The sequence below is a fragment of the Marmota marmota genome, unplaced genomic scaffold (genome assembly GCF_001458135.2).
Source record: "Marmota marmota marmota unplaced genomic scaffold, marMar, whole genome shotgun sequence".
NCBI classification, from domain to species: Eukaryota; Metazoa; Chordata; class Mammalia; order Rodentia; family Sciuridae; genus Marmota; species Marmota marmota.
In genome coordinates, this window is record NW_026000174.1 from 34,258,329 (window position 1) to 34,265,470 (window position 7,142).

The 7,142-nt window shown below is 35.0% G+C and overlaps 1 non-coding gene across 1 annotated transcript; it reads right to left on the reverse strand.

Annotated features, from left to right (window-relative positions):
- Nucleotides 1–6,430: 6,430 nt before the first annotated feature.
- Nucleotides 6,431–6,506, reverse strand: Trnas-cga. Its single transcript has one exon. It is a non-coding gene; the product is annotated as a tRNA-Ser (tRNA).
- Between the last annotated feature and the right edge of the window lie 636 nt (nucleotides 6,507–7,142).

The window sequence follows — 7,142 nt, forward strand, 5'->3', positions numbered from 1 at the left end:
AGTTATTATATTATAAATTTCAACTGAGATGTTTTACAAATACTATGAATAATACTCCATTTCATATGAACATGCATGATATATTCTGTGAAAAATAACTTTTTTAAAAAGCACATTGGAAAGAGTAGTGTCCCATTTTTGCAAACCCACTTAATGTCTGTCTGGCTTAAGATAGAGCAGCTAGATCTTATATTTTGCACTCAATCTTTTATATTGTCACATATCAGGTTACCTCTGAGAGACTCTATTTCACACTTATGAGAAAATGGTGTTTTAATATAATGTGTGTGTGTGTGTGTGTGTGTGTGTATGTGTGGTTTTTACCTTGTTTAGTCTCTGGACCACAGTTTTTGAGAATCACTACTATATTGTACAAAACACAGTTCACAGTTAATCACAATGTGGCAATAGCATCATTCCTAAACAGCTACTAGAGCATAGGAAGAAATCAGGAAGTATCTACCACTTACAGAGCTCACCTGATGGAAAGTATTGATGATCCTCAAGCAGAGAAAATACCTTGGGCAAGGTATGCACATGAGATATAGTGTAGTATATTAAAATAATGGGATGAAACTGAAAGAAACCAAGAAAAGCAATACATGAGCCTGTGGAGCAGATTTTGGATAACCTAAGAAATTATCTGCATGTCTTACTTAAAAAATATTTGGATTCTATTTACATGATATACAAAGATATTTTAAGTAGAAATGGCAAGCAGCATTAGCAATATTTTAAATTTCGGCAGCATGACATGAAGCAGACAATTAACCTCTTAGGGCTCATCCATAAAACTGTAACAATGCTATCACTCTCTATAAGCAAACTTACTGAATTGTTTGGAGACTAAAACAAGTTAATTATTTTTTGCCTGCTTATCTCAGTGCTCCATAAGTAGTAATTGTTGTTATTGTTAGTGTTGCTATTATCAAATATATATTTTAGATGTCACTCGGATGCAGAGAAGAGAAGGAATTCAGGAAGAGTGGAATATGAAAGGCTGCCAAGAATTGGACAATACACCAGGTGAGAGATGATGAGGATCTGTCTGAACTAAAGCAATCGCTGTGAGGCTGAGAAGGATCACTTGGACCTCACAGACATTGAGGATACTGAAAAGACCAAATTTGATGACACCTTGGGTAGGAGAAGAAGAATTGTATCTTATTTTAAATCTTCTTACTTGGATTAATCAGTAAAATGGTGAAGTCATTTAACAGGATTGAGACGAAAACAAAACTTTTGTTTTGTCTTGTTCCTCTTTGCAAGAGGAGAGAGAAAGGAAAGCCAATTTGAATCATAAAATCGTGAAAGGCACTGAGGAATAAGACAGTGCCAGCACTCAAACAGATTACAATAAATTTGTTAGAGGACAGATAATCAATGTTTCACCTTCACTAAGGAAAAGAAGACATTAGACTACAAAAGTATGGTTGTGGGAATGAGGCGCTGAATGAAGGAATTTCCATGCACTGAAGATGCCCCTCAAACTGGGTTCTTTGTGTTGGTAAAGGTCTCCTAGCTGGTGCCCAGCTTCTTGCTCTACTCATTGCCTTCTAATAGCCTATCCTTCCCCAAGTTCTGTCCTTACCACCTTAACAGCTCTCCAAGCTGCTTCTTCCTCCTCATCTCCATTGATTCTGTCTTAGTTCGAGACTCAATTTCTACTACATATCCACATCTGGTCTCTCCGTCTTTTATTTTACTTCCCTTTAAAAGTGGAGAATGTGAGCCTTTTTGTTTACCCAAACCAGGATAGTTCTGAAAGTGGAAGGATGTGCTACTAACTATTATTTTTTTTTTTTGAATGAAAGACCCAGACCATGAGAGTCCTAGACAAATCAGGATGCTTAGAATTACCTCCATGTAGCCACCACAGCAACATTTATACAATGCAAGTTCGCTCTTTATGTAGGTATCACCAATGGGCTTTTATAATCTGCAGGCTCAAGTTCAAACTCCTTTTTGTTGCATACATGTTCCTTTATGATCCAACCCATGCGTCTTCTTGGGGCCCATCTGTTATCACTGCTTCCCTTTGCTTCACACTGTTATCAATGATAGCTCTAAATTTGCCCTGCCACCATCTATTAATAGACCCCTCCACATCCACTTCTTTCAACTTTTCCACTCCAGTTAACTTCACTGTCCTTCAGGAATATGATCGTTTCAACAGCCAACTATTCCAGCACGAGTTCTCTGCTTTGTTAGGCCTGCTTAGATCCTTTTGATTTTGCTACTATTGCATCCTGGGAACTTATCATAGGACTGAGCGTAATGTTCTACAATTTTCTTTCTTTCTTTGTCTTTTTAATCTGATAAAAGGTGAGTATTCTAAGGATAGGATATTTTTTATCTTGTAGTTCTTTATCTATGAATTTAGTGGAGTATTTTGAATATTTTCCATATTTATAAATTTGTTGAAATAAGAACCAAGCTGAGCTTTGATGGATTATCAATCAGGTTGATGGAGAGACAGCAACACAGGAAAGAGGATGAGGAACAAGCAAAAAAAAAAAAAAAAAGCTAGCATCAGTTTTAAGCAGATACTTGTAGAAGCCACTTTCCCAAGGAATAAAATAAGAATAAAGGAAATATGGAAGGTGAATTTTATTAGATAAGATCAAAGTAGGTTATGATGTCCTTGAAAGTCAATCTGGATGGATAGTGGGGCTTGTATATGCAGAAGGATATCATCTTCTAAGCAGCAGTTGAAATGGAAGGATGAACTGGGATGGGGAGACAAGTTGTAAGAATTGCAGTAAGAACTGATAGTTTTAAATCCAGAAATTGAAGTAAGTGAGCAGATACAAGGAACAGAACATGCTTTCCAGATTAGTAGAAACTATTAATATACTGCAAACAAGAATGATTCTGAATCCCAGTTCACATACATTAAGAAACCCATACTCTTTTTTCTTGAAACCACTCATCACAGCTTCTATTGTTAATAGTTGTACAAAGGTATGTTCAAAGGCAATTTCAAATGATAAAATAACAAACTGCCTGAAGAAAATGATGGTGAAAGAACCATGGATGTTTTCTAGCTAATGGTGAGGAAATCATGGTTAAGAGTTCAGAAGGAAAGAGCTAGGGAGAGGAATTGGTTCAGCAGAATAGAAATCGATTCTTCCATGACAGGATCGCCTAAGGTGAAGCAAGTGTTTAGTTCTATAGATTAAAATGTGGGCCAGAGGGGTAAATAAGCTTTTTTACTTCTAAGTAGTAAAACCTGACCCAAAGTCTAGAAATAATAGGGTGGCATGTTTGAATACAAAAGTGGATGGACTTTCCCACTATTAGAGGGAAAGAAAACCAGTAAATAGTGAATAACTGCTAGCACAAATTAAGCCAAAGGAAAAATATTTTAGAAGTATACCCCAATTTGGTCCTTCCAATCCTCTATAGAAGATATAATTGAGTTCTTTTAACATAAAAGAAATATGAAATTTAGAGACAAAAAAAGAAAAATGGCTATATCAAAAATAATCACTTTTTGTTTGGTGTGGTGGCGACAGCCTGTAATCCCAGAGGCATGGGAGGCTGAGGCAGAAAGATCCTGAGTTCAAAGCCAGCTTCACCAAAAGTGAGGCACAAAGCAGCTCAGTGAAACCCTGTCTCTAAATAAAATACGAAATAGGGCTGGGGATGTGGCTCAGTGTTCGAGTGCCCCTGAGTTCAATCTCTCATACCCTCCCCCAAAATAATCACTTTCTGGAATATTTTTGACTAGAGACTAGGAAATAATTCACATTGTAGAAAATACTTTATTCTCAGAGGGTTGTTGTAACCAATTACTTTTAAAGTCTGTCTGTCTGCTTCTTGGATGAAGGTTTGTAGGGTGTTTTAAGCATGATCTTTGGAGAGGGGAAACTGAAAATCGAAAAGTTCATAATAAAAGCTGCCTGGTGGCAAAGAATTAAGGAATACTTAAGCCTGAGGTAGAATATAACTACCACCTCTTATGTAGACTGCTTATCATGACCTTTTTCCAAAGAGTACAATACGGAGAGAGGAGGAGGAGAGGAATAAGTTTACAGAGGAGTAAACACAAACTTTGTCTCTGCCAGATGATCTTGATCATCAGCAGCAGCAATAAGTCATGTTGGTCACAGTTCACTGATTCCAATCTAATCATGAGAAACCACCGAATGAATTCCAACAGAAGGAAATTCTACAAAACAGCTGTTTAGTACACCTCAAAATTTTCCATATCATCAAAACCAAGGAAAGTTTACAAAACTGTCACAGCCAGGAGAAATCTAAAGAAACAGGAGACGTGACAATTAAATAAAATGTAGTTTCCTGGATGGAATCCTGAAATAGACAAACTAAAGAAGGACCACTGGATATATAATATGTATATACTTTCATTAACAATAAAATATTAATATTGGTTCATTAATTGAAACAAATGCACCATCCAGATATAAGATACTAATAAGTAAAACTCATGGTGTAGTTTATGTTACTCTTTGTACTGTCTTTGTTAGGTTTCTATAAATCTAAAGCTGTCCTGAAGAATAAAGTTTATTTTTTAAAAAGCAGTACGTTGAGCAAAAGAAACCAGACATATGAACACACATGTCATGTGATACTATTTATAAGAAATTCTTGAGCAAATAAAGTTAATCTTTGGCAACTGAAATATGAATAGTGGGCTTTGGGTGGGAGGTAGAGATTGACAGGAAAGAGGCATGAAGGGAATTTCTGAGTGATAAAATATTTTGCAAGTTGACTGTATGATATGTAAGTGTAATGAGGAGCCTGGCTCCATTTTTGATATTTGACTACCGTCTTTTTAAATCTTAACCCCACAGAAGCTTTGTCCCCTATCTGGGCAAAATGATTTAAAAAAAAAAGTCAGGTGATTTCTCCAAAGAGGAGGCAGCAAATCCTAACCACACAAGATTCTGTTCCCATGTGGAATCACAAAAAAACAAACAAACAAACAAAAATCCTCAGCCTCTCTCTCAAACCATTTCATACCTGTTTCCAGAGAACTAAAGTAACGTAGGTAAATAATAGACTATTTCATATCCTCTTGATGTCTATGTCAATATCCAAACCAAATTTTGAGTGAGGGTTCATCTGACTCTGTAGGTGACCACAGTAAACTTGTCAAAATGTATTAAACTAAACTAAAAAAAAAATTTTTAGTTGTAGATGGACCAAATACCTTCATTTTATTCACTTATTTTTATGTGGTGCTGAGGATCAAACTCAGTACCTTACACATGCTAGGCAAGTGCTCTACCACTGAACTACAATCACAGCCCCCTCAATTACTTTTTAATAGCATATAAGTTATGCATTAATTGTTTTTTAAACAAGTAGAGAGGGAAAATAAATTAAAATAAATATTTTTTGAAGTTTATTTTCTCTAAAAACATTTTACTTACCTTTGCAGAGACTGCCCAATTATTTTATATTAGACTATATTATGCAAATTAATCACAGACTGTATGTGATTAAAGAAAGCACTCATCACCAGAGGCAAAGACAAAATAGCAAATAACAAAGTTGGTCATTGTTTTTAGAATCTGAAGGAAGAGAAACAGTACACGTTACTGGAATCAAACCTGGACTCTGAACCAAAGGGAGACAAGCAACCTGGATTTTAGTCTGAACCTTGCTCTGGGCTTTCTGTGTGACCAGGCACAAGCCATTTACCCATTTACCCAGCTGTTCTGCATCCATATAATCACAATCCAATGACAATCATTTTTCTTCTTGTTTCTTAGGACTAGATCTAAAAAAGATGTGCAGTTTGTCATTTTTTTAATTGCTCCATATTTCTTAACATATGGTCAACTTTTTGAAAAAATCTATATAAAAGAATTCCTGTTACTTTGCCTTCTGCTCCCAGTTCTCTTATATGGGTTGCCCTGAATGGTGCTGTTTATTTCTTCATGTGAACTTAAGTTATTGTCTGCAATCTTTTTATTTCAGTTTGATGACCCACTTTAGTATCTCTTATTGGGGAGATATGATAACAATGATTATTCTCAATTTTTATTTATGTGGGAATGACTTGATTTCTCTTTAATATTTTAAAAATCTTTTTTTCTGGATATGGAATTCTTGGTTTATACTGTGCCACTTTTAGTACTTTATATATGTTATCCCACTACCTTCTGTTGATAAAAAGTCAACAGTCTTATTGAGATTCCTTTATATCTGATGGGTTGTTTTTGTCTTGTTGTTTTTCCCTTTTGTCTTTGTTTTCCAATAATTGGACTCTGATGACTTTAGGTAGACCCTCTTTGACTTTATATTATTTAGAGTTTGTTGGTCTCCTTCATTGTTTGAACTAAGAATTCTCATTTAAATTTGGAAGTTTTCAGCCATTTTTTTTGCCATTTATTATTTCTTTCTATAACACTATTATACATATATTAGTGTGCTTATTTATTTTCCACTATTTTTTTGGGGGTGGTGCTGGGGATTGAACCCAGGGCCTTGTGCATTCGAGGCAAGCACTCTACCAACTGAGCTATATCCCCAGCCCCTATTTTCCACTAATCTTAAGGATTGTGCTCATCTTCACTCATTTTTTAAAAAATCTGTTATTCGAAATGAATAATCTCAAGTGACCTGTCTTTAAATTTACTAATTGTTCTGGTGAGTCTAATCCTGTAGTGAAATTTTGAACATTTCTAGTGAAATTTTTACTTCAGTTATTTTTTTTATAAACTACAATATTGCTATTTGTTGCTTTTCCATATTATTAAACCTTTCTCCATTTAGCAAGACATTATTCTCAGACCTTCCATTAGTTCTTGAAACATGTTGAATGTTTTCTTTGGACATATTTATAATTGCCAATTTGAAAGGTTTTGTTCTTATTGTTCCACATTTGTGCATTGTTACCGACTTTTTCTATTAACATTTTGAAGAATATTATATGGAAACGCTGGAAATTAGATATCCTCTTTTTTAAAAAAATGTTCTAATTAGTTATACATAACAGTTGGATGCATTTTGACATCATATATAAATGGAGTATAACTTCTCATTCTTCTGGTTGTGCATGATGTAGAATCACAATGGTTGTATAGTCATATCTGCATATAGGGTAATAATGCTTGATTCATTCTACTATCTTTCCTACCTCCATACCCCATCCTCTCTCTTCTCTC